This window comes from Giraffa tippelskirchi, chromosome 9 (assembly GCF_054371585.1).
Source record: "Giraffa tippelskirchi isolate mGirTip1 chromosome 9, T2T-mGirTip1v1.2.pri, whole genome shotgun sequence".
In the NCBI taxonomy this organism is placed as follows: domain Eukaryota; kingdom Metazoa; phylum Chordata; class Mammalia; order Artiodactyla; family Giraffidae; genus Giraffa; species Giraffa tippelskirchi.
Genome location: NC_137283.1, coordinates 78686438 through 78705758, shown reverse-complemented (window position 1 = coordinate 78705758; position 19321 = coordinate 78686438).

Here is a 19321-nt window from a genome sequence, read left to right as displayed (position 1 = left end):
ACAGAGAGGCCTGGCGTGCTGCAATTCGTGGGGTCGCAAAGAGCCAGACATGACTGAGCGATTGAACTGAATTGGACTGATACTTAAGAATAGATTTAATCAAGGACATGAGTGATCTCTACATTGAATCATATAAAAACATTGATAAAAGAAATTGAAGAAAACACAAATAAGTAGAAATATACTGCATGACCATGAACTGAAAGAATCAATGTTTTTAAAATATCAATACTCCCCAAAGCAATCTACAGATTCACTGAAATTCCTATCAAAATGCCAATGTCAAAATAAAACACACGAAACTGAAATTGCCTGAAACCACAAAACACTAAAATGCCAAAGTAATCCTGAGATAAGAGAACAAACCTGAGATATCACACTTGATCTCAAACTATATTATATAGCTATTAGTCAAAACAGCATGGTATTTGACACAAAATCATACACATAGCTCAATGGAGCAGAAGTAAAAGTACAGAAATCAATTTGTGTATTTATTGTCAATTAATTTCTACAAAGGAACTAACACTATACAATGAGGATAAGATAGTTTCTTTAATAAATGTTGTTTGGAAAACTGGAGAGTCACAGACAATAAACTGGGCCACTATTTCATACCACTTACAAAAATCAACTCACAATGAATAAAAGTCTTTAATGCCAAACCTCAGCTATAAAACTCCTTGAAGAAAACACAGTAAGTAAACTCATGACATCCATCTTGACAATGATTTTTTTTTTTGGCCTTGACACCAAAAGCCAAGTAGCAAAAGCAAAAATAAACAAGTGGGGCAACATCAAACTAAAAAAAGAAAAAGAAAAACTTCTGTACAACAAAGAAAAGCATTATCAACATAAAAAGACAACTTACAGAATAGGAAAAATATATATATATATATGTGCAAATGGAGCTGATATCTAGAATATACAAGGAATACAAATCCAGTTTAAAAATAGGCAGAGGATCTGAATCATCCTTTTCTCCAAAGAAGATATACAAATGGCCACTAAGTATATGAAAGGTTGCTTGATGTAACTTAGCACCAGATAAATGCAAATTAAAACCAAAATGAGATATCATCTTATACCTTTTAAGGTGATTATAGTGAAAAAGACAACACATAAATCTTGGCAAGGTTTTGGTAATAAGTTAACCCTTGTGCACTGCTGATGAAAATGTAAATGGGGAAGCTATTACTTAATATGAAAGTTCTAGAAAAAAAAAATAGAACCACCATGGGATCCTGTAATCCCACTTCTGTGTATATATCCAAATGAAATGCAATCAGTATCTCAAAGTGCTATCTGCACTCTCATGTTTATTGCAGCATTAATCACAATAGCCAATATACAGAAATAAACCTGAATGTCCATCAACAGATGAATGAATAAAGACTAAATCATGAATAAGATATCAATCAAATATAGTAATATTTTCTATATGCAGTTTAATAATATTGTTCAATATATGTTGAAGACTGATATATACTAACATACACATTTGAATATTATTTCGTCATAAAAAAACAAAAAAGAACTCCTGCCACTTGCTACAACATGGGTGCATTTTAGGTCATTGTATCAGGTAAAATAAACATATGGAGAAATACATTTATTGGATGGTATCACTTATATGCGGAATCTAAAATAAAGTAAAACCTTTGAAAAGGGAGAGTAGAAAAATGGTTGCTAGGGATTGGGTTGTAGGGAAATAGGAAGATGTTGGCCAAAGCATAGAAATTTTCACCTATAAGTTAAAACAGGTTGAGGACTTAAAGTATAGCATGGCAACTATCAGTTCAGTTCAGTTCAGTTGCTCATTCATCTCCAAATCTTTGTGACCCCATAAATCGCAGCACACCAGGCCTCCCTGTCCATCACAAACTCCCGAAGTTTACGCAAACTCATGTCCATCGAGTTGGTGATGCCACAGGCATCTCATCCTCAGTTGTTTCCTTCTCCTCTTGCCCCCAATCCTTCCCAGCATCAGGGTCTTTTCCAGTGAGTCAACTCTTCTCTTGAAGTGGCCAAAGTATTGGAGTTTCAGCTTCAACATCAGTCCTTCCAATGAACACCAAGAGCTGATCTCCTTTAGGATGGACTGGTTGGATCTCCTTGCAGTCCAAGGGACTCTCAAGAGTCCTCTCCAACACCACAGTTCAAAAGCATCGATTCGTCAACACTCAGCTTTCTTCACAGCCCAACTCTCACATCCATACATGACTACTGGAAAAACCATAGCCTTGACTAGATGAACTTTTGTTGGCAAAGTAATGTCTCTGCTTTTTAATATGCTGTCTAGGTTGGTCATAACTTTCCATCCAAGGAGTAAGCTTCTTTTAATTTCATGGCTGCAATCACCATCTGCAGTGATTCTGGATCCCAGAAAAATAAAGTCTGACACTGTATTGACTGTTTCCCCATCTATTTCCCATGAAGTGATGGAACCAGATGCCATGATCTTAGTTTTCTGAATGGTGAGCTTTAAGTCAACTTTTTCACTCTCCTCTTTCACTTTCATCAAGAGGCTTTTTAGTTCCTCTTCACTTTCTGCCATAAGGGTGGTGTCATCTGCCTATCTGAGGTCATTGATATTTCTCCCGGCAATCTTGATTCCAGCTTGTGCTTCTTCCAGCCCAGCGTTTCTCATGATGTACTCTGCATATAAGTTAAATAAGCAGGGTGACGATAAACAGCCTTGACGTATTCCTTTTCCTATTTGGAACCAGTCTGTTGTTCCATGTCCAGTTCTAACTGTTGTTTCCTGACGTGCATACGAATTTCTCAAGAGGCAGGTCAGGTGGTCTGGTATTCCCATCTCTTTCAGAATTTTCCACAGTTTATTGTGATCCACACAGTCAAATGCTTTGACATAGTCATTAAAGCAGAAATAGATATTTTTCTGGAACTTTCTAGTTTTTTCAATGATCCAGCGGTTAATGGCAATTTGATCTCGGTTCCAACTCATGCATATTAAGGTCTAAATCACAGCTAACATTGTGTTCATTATTTTATCACAACTCTGTTAGCTAGTATCTGCCTTTCAGTCAACATTTCATACATGAAATGAGCAAATAGGAGTCTATATTCTCAGGTAGAATATTCTCAAAGTGAAGTCTGTCTTTTGTACAAATAATCTGCATTACACACCTCTTTTTAGAGCTGAAAATATTAACTTAAACATTTGTGTGCTTTATCTGTTTCAACTTTCCCCCCCTCAAAAAAAAAAAAAATCATTTTACAAACTCATCTTTAAAAATCATTTCAAATCCTGTAAGTTAAAATTCTCTAGACCTTAATCATCAAATTCATTTTTTTTTCCCCAATTACAGTCACAGATTTCTATTTTTTTTTTCTCCCTATCCATCAGACCAGGGGTTCTTTCAAATTTCAGCTATTTGATAATTATCTAGAGGGCTTGTAAACACAAGTGATTGTGATTCCTCCTAGAAGTTCTGAGTCAGCATATACAAATTAGTTGAATAAGGCATGATAATTTACATGTGTATCAGGTTTCCATGAAATACTGTCATAAATACTGAGGACCACACTTTGAGAACCATCACTGTAAATCAAGTGTTGCAACCACTCTTGCTTCTGAATGGTCATCGTTCACACACTTTTGACCTTAAGATGCTTTCACAAATTAAAAAAAAAAAAAAAGCAACAAAAAAGCAAACAAAAACCAAACTTTCCACATATGTGTTTCTATCTAAATTTTCAGTGTTGTAATTTTAGGGCCAAGATTATAAATATCACTGATCATTAGGGCTACAGAGAGTAGCATCCAATAACTAGAGCAGTAAGAAAAGTAATTACAATTTTTGTGGTGATTATTGGATTATTTTAAAATATTTTGTAGGCAAAATGGAGATCTTCCTGTAGTTTGTAGTTTATTAGTAAGTTGAAATATTTTTAAATGACCATTTAAGAATGTATTCTAGAATATTTCATTCATTTCTAAAATCAGTGAGACGTTCATTATAAACTGTTTTATCCTTTTCTGCTTTATGCAGTTAAAAAAATGCTTTTAATATGTCTTTGATGTATAAAATGTCCTAATATGTGTGACTGTATGAAAGTGAAGTGAAAGTCATTCAGTCGTGTCTGATTCTTTGCTACTCCATAGACTGTATTATATATTCCATGGAATTCTCTAGGCCAAAATACTGGAGTGAATATCCTTTCCCTTCTCCAGGAGATCTTCCCAACCCAGGGGTCAAACCCGGGTCTCCAGCACTGCAAGTTGTTTCTTTACCAGCTAAGCCTCAAGGGAAGACTGTGTGGATCATCACAAACTGTGGAAAATTCTTAAAGACACCTGACCTGCCTCTTGAGAAATCTGTATGCAGGTCCGAAGAAACAGTTTGAACTGGACAACAGACCGGTTCCAAATAGGAAAAAGAGTACGTCAAGGCTGTTTATTGTCACCCTGCTTATTTAACTTATATTCAGAGTACATCATGTGAAATGCTGGGCTGGATGAAGCACAAGCTGGAATCAAGATTGCTGGGAGAAATATCAATAACCTCAGATATGCAAATGACACTGTCCTTATGGCAGAAAATGAAGAAGAACTAAAGAGCCGCTAGTGGAAGTGAAAGAGGGGAGTGAAAAAGTTGACTTAAAGCTCAACATTCAGAAAACTAAGATCACAGCATCTGGTCCCATCTGCTGCTGCTGCTGCTGCTAAGTCGCCTCAGTCGTGTCTGACTCTGTGCGACCCCATAGACGGCAGCACATCAGGCTCTGCTGTCCCCGCGATTCTCCAGGCAAGAACACTGGAGTGGGTTGCCATTTCCTTCTCCAGTGCATGAAAGGGAAAAGTGGAAGTGAAGTCGCTCAGTCGTGTCCAACTCTTAGCGACCCCATGGACTGTAGCCTACCAGGCTCCTCTGTCCATGGGATTTTCCAGGCAAGAGTACTGGAGTGGCGTGCCGTTGCCTTCCATCACTTCATGGCAAATAGATGGGGAAACAGTGGAAACAGTGACAGACTTTATTTTTTTGGCTCCAAAGTCACTGCAGTTTGTGACTGCAGCGATGAAATTAAAAGAATCTTGTTCCTTGCAAGAAAAGTTATGACCAACCTAGACAGCATATTAAAATGCAGAGACATTACTTTGCCAACAAAGGCCTGTCTAGTGAAGGCTATATATTTTTTTTCCAGTAGTCATGTATGGATGTGAGATTTGGAATATAAAGAAAGCTGAGCACCGAATAATTGATGCTTTTGAACTGTGGTGTTGGAAAAGACTCTTGAGAGTCCCTTGGACTGCAAGGAGATCCAATCAATCCATCCTAAAAGAGATCAATCCTGGGTGTTCATTGGAAGGACTGATGTTGAAGGTGAAATTACAATTTTCGCCACCTGATGTGAATATCTAACTCATTTGAAAAGACCCTGATGCTGCAAAAGATTGAAGGTAGGAGGAGAAGGGGACGAGAGAGGATGAGATGGTTGGATGGCATCACCAACTCAATCGAGATGAGTTTGAGTAAACTTCAGGAGTTGGTGATGGACAGGGTGGCCTGGCGTGCTGCAGTCCAAGGGGTCACAAAGAGTCAGACACGACTGAGTGACTGAACTGAATATTTGTGAAGGTCTGTGAAGATTTTAAAGTCATTTGAACATCAGAACTTCCTCTTCCAGGCAAAGGAGAATGGAAAAAAAAGTATTTTTTTATTTATTTATCATTTTGAAAAGTGTCTCCTCTATCATAAAATTCTGTTAGTAAAAGTACTATCATAGTACTCAAGGGCTCAGTTAATGACTGTATGTAAAAATGTAACTGTTTTAATGTAGACTATAAGATGGAATAAACAGAAGGGTACATAAATAAAAATAAACATCATCTCCCTTCATTGACTGGACTGTATGATTTGGAGAAGTCAATTGATTCTTCATGTAATCAGGTTTATTTTGAAAAATAAGATGGAAAATGCATTTCATATTAAGTTAATGAAGTGTGTGAAAGTATTTGTCACTCCGCCATGTATACTCTGTGACCTCATGGACTGTATGCTTGCCAGGCTCCTCTGTTCATGGAATTCTCCAGGCAAGAATACTGGAGTGGGTAGCCATTCCTTTCTCCAGGAGATCTTCCTGACCCAGGAATCAAACCTAAGTATCCTGCTTTACAGGCAGATTCTTTACTGTATGAGCCACCAGGGAAGCCTGGTTAATAGTAGTAATTAAATATTGAGGGCATTTGAACAAGCTAAATAATAGCTTTACAAAATTTCCTTGTCTCTTTTACAGTTTACAAGATTAACCCACAATAATATTTTACCTATAGAAATATAGTCACAATATGAGAAATGTTTGTAAAATAAAAAATGAAAATTTTGATTCTACTCAAATTCCCCAGTCAGTTCAAGAAAGCAAATAAAGCTGAACTCCCAAAAGTGAAATTAGTTCATTAATGTCCCATGTTGTAATTACAATTCAAAATGTTTAGTTTCAACCACCACTATTTATTGAGATCACATGCACAAATCTCATGAAATTTGACATAATCAGCCTATCAATTTTCTTTGTATTCATAGTCAGAATGCCTTACTACATTGTTCACTGATATTTTATTTTATTTTTTTTTAAATAAATTTATTTATTTTAGTTGGGGGCTAATTACTTTACAATATGGTAGTAGTTTTTGCCATACATTGACATGAATCAGCCATGGGTTTACATGTGTTCCCCTTCCTGGACCCCCCTCCCACCTCCCTCCCCATCCCATCCCTCTGGCTCATCCCATTGCCCCAGCCCTGAGCATTTGTCTCATGCATCAAACATGGAATGGTGTTCTGTTCACTGATATTTTAATGTAAATAATAAAATTAAAAGACTTGTCATTTGTGGTAGTCATGATTCTTAAATTATTTTGTCCTCTCACGAAGTTTCCATCGCTAAGATTAGTCAATTAAGCACTTGTCTATTAGCAGATTCTTCTGTGAAGGGCAGATAAAATTATATTTATTAAGTCAGCTGATCTTAAAAAAGAAATATTATGCTGGATTATCCAGGTGAGGTCAGTGTAAATACATGAGCACTAAAAACAAAAGCAATATGCAAAACCATCAGAAATAAAGAGAAGAAAAAGGAAGATAAGGAGGACAGAAGAGACATAAGGTAGAAGAGGCGATCAGAGATATTCAAAGTATAAGAAGTTGACTAGACCTTACTGTCATTAGAGCTTGAGTAAAGAGGCCATGAGTTATGAAATACAGTTTGCCCCTGGAATGACCCTTACCAGTGATCAATAAACACAAGAAATGTCAATCCAAGACCTGTAATAGAACTAAATAGTGCTAATGTCCTGAATGAACCTGGGAGTAGATTCATTACCAGCACCTCCAGAGAGAAGCAACACCTTCCTGAAAACTGATTTTCACTTTGTGAAAAAATAGAGCAGAATCCTACTTAAGCCAAAACCTGGGGTTTTGATTTATACGACTGTGACATTAAAAGAAAAAAAAAAATGTTTTAAGCTGCTAAATTTATGGTAATTTCTTATGGAAGAAGTAAAAACTAATACATCATCCTATTTGATAAGTTTTGTAGTTCTATATCATGGAGTACTGGTGTGTGTGTGTATATATGTATGTGTGTGTGTGTATATATGTATCTCGGAGAAGGCAGTAGTGGCACCCCACTCCAGTACTCTTGCCTGGAAAATCCCATGGACGGAGGAGCCTGGTAGGCTACAGTCCATGGGGTTGCTAAGAGTCGGACACGACTGAGCGACTTCACTTCCACTTTTCCCTTTCATGAACTGGAGAAGGAAATGGCAACCCACTCCAGTATTCTTGCCTGGAGAATCCCAGGGACGGCGGAGCCTGGTGAGCTGCCGTCTATGGGGTCGCACAGAGTCGGACACGACTGAAGTGACTTAGCAGCAGCATATATATATATTCTATAATTTTCTAGTGAATTATTTTATTCAGATAGCAAAAATAAATAAGTAGAGACAATATTAAAATTATTTTAAAAATTCTATGTTCACTAATTTCCAAGCATATTATGAGGGTTAAATTGCAATAAAAATGATTTAAACGTGGTATTTATTTCCACTGTAAAGAACTTGTAAGCTATCATTCCATCCTAACAAGTAATATCCTGAACTGAAAAATCAACAACTCTTTTTAGACCTGTAAGAGACGTGAGATCATAAGGCAAACCACTGATCCCCAAACTGCAGAGATGGACAGGCAATATAAGAAAACAAAGTGCTAGAGCAAATAACCCCATGGATACTAGCAGTGGAGTAGGAAAACCTGAATTGGAATTGACAGATGGCTGGAGGCTAGATGTCAACTAGACTGAGAGTTAAAGATTCCAGAGGTACGGGGTCATTAGGGGCCCACATAATGTTGTGAAATTCGCCTTCAGGGGATCAACAAGATTTTAAGAACAAATATCAGTGTAAAACGCACTCACGCAGTTCAGTTCAGTTCAGTCACTCAGTCGTGTCCGACTCTTTGCGACACTCACGCAAGGGGAAAGGAAAAATAACCATTTTGAAATGTGCCAGAACACCCTGTTCTTAATCAAGCCTGCCTTCAGGGGAAAGCACTTAACCAAAGAGTCTAACTTACTACAATATTTTCAGAGCTTAACTGACTTGAGGGTAGGAAAGCAATTCTGAGATCTAATCATAAGACTCCAGAATATTTCCCTTTCCCACTGTATAGTCCATGGAGTTGCAAAGAGTCGGACATGACTGAGTGACTTTCATTTTCACAGTTCACCATCGTATTTCTCAAGGTTTATTTACAGAGGTTTCTTTTACATCATGTCGAACGATTAAGAAAAAAAAGTTATAAGGAATTTAAAAAGGCAAAAACAAAACACACATAGCAAAAACAGAACAAGCATCAGAACCAGACATGCCAAGATATTGGTATTACCAAACTGGAAGTTTAAACAAACATGATTAATATGCTAATGACTTTAAAGGGTAAAGTAGAAAACATGAAAGGACAGCTGGGCAATGCAAACAAAGAGAGTGAAATCTTAAGAAAGAATCAAAAAGAGATACTAAAAATCAAAATACTGTTAACAAAAGTGAAGATTGTCTTTTTGGGTTTATTAGTAACCTGAACATGACAGAAAAAATTCCCTGAATTTAAGAATATTTTAATAGAATTCCCAAAGCCAAAAAAAAAAACAAACCAAAACCTAAGAGGATAAAAACAGAAAGATTAAAAAAAAAACAAGAAAAACAGAATATTCAGGGTTTGTGGCACCACTGAAAACAATATAACAAACATATAACGATAACACTAAAAGAAGAGAGGAAGAAAAAACATATTTAAGACACTAAGAATATCATTAAATTAATATCAAAGATGAAACCACAGATCCAGGAGTCTTCAGTTTGGGGTCTGCCAACAAGAGCAGCCGTGAGGAAGTCCCCAACTGAAAACAGAAAAGAGTCTATCGACTTTTATTACCACAGTTGTGACAGTCTTGATAGCTTATGGGGAACAATGTTGGATTCATGATCTCCAAAGAAGAAGATTTAGCTTTGGGACCAGGGATCAGTCTTGATCACTCAAGAGCTTTTTCATAGCAGAGTTTTATTAAGTATAAAAAGGGACAGAGAAAGTTTCTGACACAGATATCAGAAGCAGGGTGGAGAGTGCCTCCCTTGCAGAATTAACAAGGGAGCTATATACTTTTTCAATGGGTTAATGCAATAAATTAAAAGAATGTCTCAAAATTGTAAAGGTATTTCCAGACCTACTCCCACAATATACATTTTAAGATAACAGTATTAGAACTAACAATAGAAAGATCTTACCAGACCCATTTACACAACATACATTTTAAGATGGCAGGATTAGTCAGAAGGTTCTCAAGAAGGAAAAACATATCCTCAAGCAGGATACATCATTGTTATAAAACCATTGGTACAGAGGTTAGGGGATAACACCTTGAGCAAGAAGAATTGTTGCAATACCAGTTGCAAGCATTGCAGTTTTCAGTGTATCTCATTGATTTGCTGAGCATACTTCTCAAATATGATAGTTTCACTGGGATTCAGTAAGCTGTAGTGGATCAGACTGGCAGTAGGCCACCAAACAGTGACCATGACTTTTTTGGTGCAAGTTTGGCTTTCGGAAGTGCTTTGAAGCTTATTCTCAGTCCAAACACTGAGCTGGTCATCACTGGTTGTTGTATACCATCCAGTTTTTGTCGCATGTCACAATCCGATGGAGAAATGGTTCATTGTTATTGTGTAGATTAAGAGAAGATGACACTTCAGAATGATGTTTGGTTTTGTTTTGTTTGTTTTAATTTTCGGTCATCCACTTATTGAGCTTTTTCACCTTGCCAGAAGTGAACAACAATTTGCTTCAAAAGCCAAACAACCATAGAATGGTCAGCAATGAGTTTTTTGTCAGCTTCTCATGAGGTTGTAAAAGGATCAGATTTGATGATTGCTCTCAACTGGTCATTGTCAAATTCAACAGCTGCCCACTATGATCCTCATCTTCAAGACTCTCAGCTCCTTTGTTAAACTTCTTGAACCAACACTGCACTGTATGTTCCTTAGAAGTTATTAGACCAAGTGCATTGCTGATAATGCGAGCTGTCTCCACTGCTTTACAACCCATTTTGTACTCAGATAAGAAAATTGCTCAAATTTGCTTTTGGTCTTACATCATTTCTACAGTTTAAAAAATATATGAAATAAGCAAAATAAATATAAAACAATAAATGCACGTTAAAATGATGCATAAATAACCACATTTAAGAATATCAATATCAAATGTCAATTTTCAACAATGTAAAACCGCAATTACTTTTGCACCAATCGAATAACAAGGAGGAGAGCTAACACTCAGGCACTTTTTATGTAAATTCCATATGGTATCAAGATCTTGGACACTGCAGATCATTTAAAGTAAATCTTGGAAAGTTGTATCTTCAGATAACATCTGCTCCAATTCTGGGAAATTTTTACCTTCAGGCCACTGATTGATGTACAGGTTCAGTCAGTTTAGTGACTGCGTTAAATGTGCCATGGGCTTCCCTAGTGGCTCAGCTGGTAAAGAATCTGCCTGCAATGTGGGAGACCTGGGTTCGATCCTTGGGTAGGGGAGATCTCCTGGAGAAGGGAATGGCTACCCACTCCAGTATTCTGGCCTGGAGAATTCCACAGACTGTATAGTCCATGGAGTTGCAAGGAGTCAGACACGACTGAGGGGCTGTCACACTTAAGTGTGCCTTGTGAATTTGAGTACATTCCTTAGAATTTTACAGCACAGGGTCTGTTTAGAATTACTTGATATATACCTTTCCAGTAAGGTTAAAAAGTCTTTCTGGAGGTATAATTTTCAATAGATCAAATCTCCAGATTGCAAGTATGATTCTTAAAATTAGTATCTTTGTCTCCAGAAAGAAAGCTGTGAAAAGATAGCTGTATCAATACATGGTTATATTTTATAGAGCAATTTGTTGTTGTTCAGTCATTCAGTTGTGTGGTTTTGTGACCCCAGGAACTGAAACATGACAGACTTCCTGTCCTTCACCATCTCCCAGAGCTTTCTCAAACTCTTGTCCATTGAGTCGGTGATGTCATCCAAACTTCTCATCCTCTGTCGTCCCCTTCTCCTCCTGCCCTCAATGTTTCCTAGCATCTGAGTCTTTTCTAAAGAGCAATTAGGCTTTTGCAATATTAGAATATCTCTCCTTTTGTCAATCAAATGAGGCAGATTGAAAAGTACATTGGGCATCCTGTGACTACCTCAAAAATCAACTCTAGATGGGAGAGACTGACTGTGGGGGAAACTGGACATGAAACAACAGACTGGTTCCAAATCAGGAAAGGAGTACATCAAGGCTGTATATTGCCACCCTGTTTATTTAACTTGTATGTAGAGTACATCATGTGAAATGCTGGGCTGGATGAAGCATAAGCTGGAATCAAGAATTCCAGGAGAAATATCAATAACCTCAGATATGAATATGACACCACTCTTATGGTGAAAAGTGAAGAAGAACTAAAGAGTCTCTTGATGAAAGTGAAAAGGGAGAGTGAAAAAGCTGGCTTAAAACTCAATATTCAGAAAACTAAGATCATGGCATACAGTCCCAACATTTCATGGCAAATAGATGGGGAAACGATGGAAACAGTGACAGACTTTATTTTGGGGGGCTCCCAAATCACTGCAGATGTTGACTGCAGCCATGAAATTAAAAGAAGCTTGCTCCTTGGAAGAAAAGTTATGACCAACCTAGACAGCATATTAAAATGCAAAGACGTTACTTTGCCAACAAAGGTCCGTCTAGCCAAGGCTATGTTTTATCCAGTAGTCATGCATGGATTTGAGAGTTGGACCATAAGGAAAGCTGAGCACTGAAGAACTGATTCTTTCGAACTGTGTTGTTGAAGAAAACTCTTGAGAGTCTCCTGGACAGCAAGGTGATCAAACCAGTCAATCCTAAAGGAAATCAGTCGTGAATATTCTTTGGAAAGACTGATGCTGAAGCTGAAACTCCAATACTTTGGCCACCTGATGTGAAGAACTGACTCATTGGAAAAGACCCCGATGCTGGGCAAGATTGAAGTCAGGAGGAGAAGGGGACGACATAGGATGAGATGGTTAGATGGCATTACTGACTCGATGTACATGAGTTTGACCAAGCTCTGGGAATTGGTGATGTACATGGAAGCCTGGTGTGCTGCAGTCCATGGGGTTGCAAAGCATCGTACATGACTGAGCGACTGAACTGAACTGAGATCTGAGATATAGAAGGATCAATGACAATAATTTTGGTCAAGATATTTAGAGGGCCTCTACAAATTCTTTGATCCCAGTATTAAAAATTTTATTGGTATGTTCAGCTAAACTAGAGGACGGAGGATGTTAGCATAATTAAAGTGCTGTAAACCAGAGAAACAGCCCAGACTTGTTGAAGTACCTGGACAGTAAAATGGATTCCTAAATCACTATGAAGTTGGAGAATGAGTTCACCAGATAGAGAAGAACTCTTTCAAATGGACTTTAGTCACAAGAGGCAGTATCTTGTCTTCACGGGAAGGCCTCGGTTCATTTTGAAAATAGATAGACCATGATGAAGACATATTTATTTCTATGGGACAGAGGAATATGTATAAATCAATTTGTTAGACCTCAAATGTTCCACTAGGCTCCATAATTTAAAGTGGGCTGAGGCCTGTACGAACATGCTTTCCTTCGTTGTACTTCAGACAAGCATGAAAAATGAAGCAGGACTGTTTTTATGGTCTCAATTAGATTATCCCATAAATACTGATTCATGAAAGCTATCGTTTTGTCAGTAGACCAGTGGTTTAATGCATGTACAATGATGAGGAGTGAGAATTTTGGATTCTCCAGTACTACTAGTGAAACTGAAAGTGAGTCACTCAGTTGTGTCCGATTCTTTGAGACCCCATGGACTGTAGCCTACCAGGCTCCTCCGTCTATGGGATTTTCCAGGCAAGAATACTGGAGTGGGTTGCCATTTCCTTCTCCTGGAGATATTCCCATCCCAGAGATTGAACCCGGGTCTCCCGCATTGTTGGCAGATGCTTTACCGTCTGAGCCATCAGAGAACTCCAAGGTTGTTATTTAATTCAAACGAGAGCTTTCTGTTTTTTCTTTTTAAATTTAATTTTAGTTTATTTTTTAACCCCCCAAATCATTTTATATCGGGGTGTAGCCAATTAACAATGTGATAGTTTCAGGTGAACAGTGAAGGGACTCAGCCATACAAACACATGTATCCATTCTTCCCCAAACCTCCGTCTCATTTAGGCTGACACATATTATTGAGCCGAGTTCCATTTGATATACAATAGGTTTCTGTCGGTTATCCATTTTAAATATAGGAGTGTGTACATGACCTTCCCAAAGTCCTTAAATATCCCTTCCCCAAAGCAAACATGAGTTTCTTTCTAAGTCTCTGAGTCTCCTTCTGTTTTATAAGTTCATTTGTATCATTTCTTTTTAGATTTCACATACAAAGAATGTCATATGATATTTCTCGTTTATCTCTGACTTACTTCACCCAGTATGACACTCTCTAGGTCCATCCATGTTGCTCAAATGACACTATTTCATTATTTTTAATGACTGAGTAATGCTCCATAGTGTGTGTGTGTGTGTGTGTGTGTGTGTGTGTGTGTGTGTGTATCTCTCCATATTTCTTTGTGCATTCCTTTGCCGATGGACATTTAGGTTGTTTCTTTGTCTTGGTCATTATAAACAGTGCTGCAATGAACATTGGGGTGCATGTGTTTTTTCGGGTCATGTTTTTCTCTGAATATATACCCAGGAATGGGATTGCAGGGCCATATGGCAGCTGTATTTTTAGTTGTTTGAGGAACTTCCATATGGTTCTCCATAGTAGTTGAACCAATTAACATTCCAAGCAATACTGCAGGAGGGTTCTCTTCTCTCCACACCCTCTCCAGCATTTATTTTTTGCAGACCCTTTGATGATAGCCATTCTGACAGGTTGAGATGATATCTCATTGTAGTTTTGATTTGCATGTCTCTAATAACTAGCAATTTTGACCATCTTTTCACGTGTCTATTGGTCATCTGTATGCCTGCTTTAGTTGTTCTTGGTCCACAGCTCAGCCATGTCTGACTCTTTGCAACCCCATGGACTGCAGCTTGCCAGGCTTCCCTGTCCTTCACCATCTCCTGGAAATTACTCAAACTCATGTCCATTGAGTCGGTGATGCCATTCAATCATTTCATCCTCTTTCATCCCCTTCTCCTCCTGCCTTCAATATTTTCCAGCATCAGGGACTTTTCTGAGTCAGCTGTTCACATCAGGTGGCCAAATTTTTGGAACTTCGGCTTCAGCATCATTTCTTCCAATGAATATTCAGAATTAATTTCCTTTAGAATTGATTGGTTTGATCTCTTTTCAGTCCAAGGGATTCTCAAGAGTCTTCTCTAACACCGCAGTTGAAAAGCATCAATTCTTTGGCTCTCAGCCTTCTTTATGGTCCAGCTCTCACATCCCTACATGACTATTGGAAAAACCATAGCTTTGACTGTATAGACTTTTGTTGGCAAAGTGATATCTCTGTTTTTTTTTAAATATGGTTTAGGTTTGTCATAGCTTATCTTCCAAGGAGAAAGTGTCTTTTAATTTCATGGATGCAATTACCATCTGCTGTGATTTTGGAATTCAGAAAAATTAATTCTGCCACTGTTTCCATTGTTTTCCCATCTATTTGCCATGAAGTGATAGGACCTTTCTCTCTCCTCTTTCACCTTCATCAAGAGGTTCTTTAGTTCCTCTTTGCTTTCTGCCATAAGGGTGGTGTCATCTACATATCTGTGGTTATTGATATTTCCCCCTGCAATCTTGATTCCAGCTTGTCCTTTATCCAGTCTGGCATTTCTCATGATGTGCTCTGCATATAAGTTACATAAGCATATTGACAATATACAGCTTTGATGTTCTCCTTTCCCAATTTTGTCATCTTTAGAGAATTGTCTCTTCAGGTCTTCTACCGATTTTCTGAGTGGGTTTTCAGCTATTATCTCTTCAAATATTTTCTCAGGTCCGTTCTCTCCCTCTTCTCCTTCTGTGGCCCCTATAATGCAAGTAGTGATGCTTTTAATGTTGTCCCAGAGGTCTGTTAGGCTGTCTTCATTTATTTTCCCTATATATTCTATTTTGCAGCATTGATTTCAACCATTCTGTCTTCCAAGTCACTTATCCATTCTTCTTCCTCAGTTATTCTGCTATTGATTTCATCTAGTATGTTGTTCATCTCTGTTTGGTGTTCTTTAATTCTTCTAGATCCTTGGTAAACATTTCTTGCATTTCTCAATCTTTGCCTCCTTTCTTTTCCTAAGACCCAGAATCATCTTCATTATCATTATTCTGAATTTTCTTTTTACCCACCCCACCTTGGGAGATTGGCTATCTCCATTTAATTTAGTTGTTTTTCTAGGGATTTATCTTATTCCTCCATCTGGACATAAACTCATTTCTTTTCATTTTGAGTAGTTTCTATGATTGTGGTGTTAGTTCTGGAGGTTAATGGGATTGTAGCTCTTATTTCTTCTGTCTACTCTCTGGCAAATGAGCATAAGACTTGTGCAAGCGTCCTGATGGGAGGGACTTGCTATGGGGGAAATTGGGCCTTACTCTGGTGGGTAAGGCCATGCTCAGAAAACTTTAATCCAATTGTCTGCTTTAGCCACCTGATGGGAAGAACTGACTCACTGAAAAAGAACCTGATGCTGAGAAAGATTTAAAGCAGGAGAAAAAGGGGACAACAGAGGATGAGATGGGTTGGATGGCATCACAACTCAATGGACATGAGTTTGAGCAAGCTCTGGTAGTTGGTGATGGACAGGGAAGCCTGGGATGCTGCAATCCATGGAGTTGCAAAGAGTAGGAAAAAACTGAGCAACTGAACTGAACTGCTGATAGGTGGGGCTGTGTGCCCTCCTTGTTGTTTGTCCTTAGGCAACCCAGCCTTGGAGTCTATGGGCTTCTATAGTAGGGCTATTTGTGACCTCTGAGAGGGCCTATGCTGGAATATAGCTCCCAGGACTGATGCTGTCAGTGCCTCCATCTGTATGGCATGCCACTGCCAATCCATGCCTCTGAAGGACACCCTCAAACACTCACAGCTAGGTCTGGTTCAGTCTCTTGTGGGGGTCACTGCTCCTTTCTCATGGGTCCTGGGGCACACAAGATCTTGTTTGTGCCCTCCAAGAGTTTCTTCTTTATCCCCTAGTCCTATGGAGGGTCTGTAACCAAATCCAACTGCCCTTCAAAGTCGGATTCCCTGGGGATTCCCAGTCCCTGGGCTAAATTCCCAGGCTGGGGAGCCTGATGTGGGATCTAGAACCTTTACAACAGTGTGAGAAAAGCTTTGGTGTTATTGTTCTCCAGTTTGTGAGTCACCTACCCAGCAGGCATAGGATTTGATTTTGTCATAATTGATTCCTCCTACCATTTTGTTGTCACTTCTCCTTTGTCCTTGAATATAGAGTATCTTTTTTTTTTTTTTTTACGGGTTCCAGTGTATTCCTATAGAAGGTTTGGTGCTCTGGCTGGAGAAGATGAGCACAGGTCCTTCTACTCTGTCATCTTAATCTGGTCCTTCTTTTTCTTCTCCTTTTTTTTTTTTTTTTATCAAACCAATCATGGTTAAATCTCCATTCTTGTTTTTCCTTTTCTGAGATCAAATGTCAAGCTTCTTTAGCTAGGTTTTCTAAGTTATCATTTATAGAAATATCTCTCTGAACCATGGTAAAGTTTTGGTTGTGGTTGATTTCTTTAAAAGCAGCATTTCTTGTGGAACTACCAGCAATGAGATTTCCCTTAGTTAATGGAGAGTCAAATTTAAAATGCCCCAGAATCATATTAATAGCTAATGCAGCAGCCAAAAATATTGCATACAATAATTCTGAACAATTCTTAACAATTTTGCTTTCATTTGGCTGGAAGTGGGAGAGTCATGTTGCTTCCACAACATTCCAAAATCGTGAGTTACTTTGAAAGCATATGCACTATAAATATAAATATGGGCAGTTTTGCCACTGGTCAAAGTACAAGCTTGTATAAGAGTATGTAGTTCACCCTGATGGGCTGTAATAGCCATAGGTAAAGATGCTGCCTCAACAACACCAATGAGTTGCAACAGTCTACCCAGCACAACATTTGACATTGTCACCTTTTAAATAAGAATGATTAGTGAATCATGAAAATTCAGCATTACTCAAAGGAATTTCCTGAAGATCTTGACAAAAGGTCAGGAAGTGATCCATCAACAATATGCAGTTGTGAGGGATTTCTTCTCTGATGGTGGAAATACTAACTGGGTTAAGGCCATTATAATACAAAAGAGTTATGTGAGTAGCAGCCAGCAAAAAGACTTCATATGAGATGAGGGGTTTGGTTGAGAAATATTAAGTATGATTGAGAATAAAGGAGAGCTTTTACTGTACAGGGTACAGAATAAGTTACCGGGAATCTCATAAGGGTTTTCTTGGTGGTCCTAATCAAAAGGAGAGTAGCTATAGTGACTCTAAGGCAAGTGTAATATCACTGGGCAACAGGGCTATACTAGGGCCCAGGGCCAGTGGACCAGTTGTTGGCTATACTACTCTATGTGTCTATGATGTCCCCTATCTTTTGGGGTGAGCATCCCAAAGACCTTCCCCTCCTTTTTGCATACGACAAAAGGGAAAATATGAGAGTTGGGAAGTCCAAGAGCACAGGTTCCTCAAATTCTCCTATAAGTCCTTAAAATCTGTGTCCCCCGGTTTTGACTTAAAATTGCATCAAGTTTGTCATCATTTAGTAAACATACAGAAGTTCGGCCATAAGAGAGAAATTTGGATTTCAGTTTTGGCAATGATCTATAGTCCAGGAAAAAAAAAAAATCAGTGAGGATATTTGATACTTTGGGAAAATCCTTGGCTATGGCTCACAGTTCAGTTTTAGTCCAGGGAATATGAAAATTTAAGAGTTTAGCTTCTGGACCCTTAGAAGACTTAATTGTAAGGACATGTTCTAAGAAGTTCAGAGGAAACAGGAATGGGGAGAGTTGCAGAGAAAATGGGAAGTTCCATGAAAGAATTAGTATGTTGGAGCTGAGGAGGTGTAGATGGTTTAGAAGAAAGAAAGAAGGTGGCCCCAGAGGAAGAAACTGAGATAGAGAAGGAAGAAGAACCTGGCGCTTCAGAAGGCATTTTACCTTCCTTTCTTTGTTTGCCTCAGCTAACCTTAAACTCTTATTTTGCAGAGGGGCAATTCTGACTCCTGATAATACCTGGAAGCCTGAAAATACCAACTGAAATAAGCATTCTATTCACTTTGGGAAACTTTAGAGCTATTTAATTATCCAATGAGATTTTAACACAGGTAAGTTTGAAGATTTTGAAAGTTTCTCAAAATGGTTATTGACTTTCTAAATTGCATTTGGGTAGTTCGATGCACTTAGTTAGAAATGTCCATCAGGAAGGGCCATGATTTTCAATCCTGAAATCAACAGAGATTCCTATAAAGGGAGCACCATCAAATATTTAGATAACTGGGATCCATAATTCTAAGAGAATCCTCCCCCCTTTTTTTGTTTAAATCCAGAGTAAGAGAAAAAATTGCAAACAGTCTAAATAACTAAAATAGTTCATACACCTACAAAGTTTAAACAGCCTGCAGGCCTGTTATACCAACCAGTTTTAAAGGAACAGTCTGGACTCGGAGGAGCCAGGTAGAAGTTTATGCTAAGCACATATCTAAAAAAAATTTCCTCTCTTCCAAGGGGATTTGCCCAAAGTCTAGTCAGTTCCAAATGGAA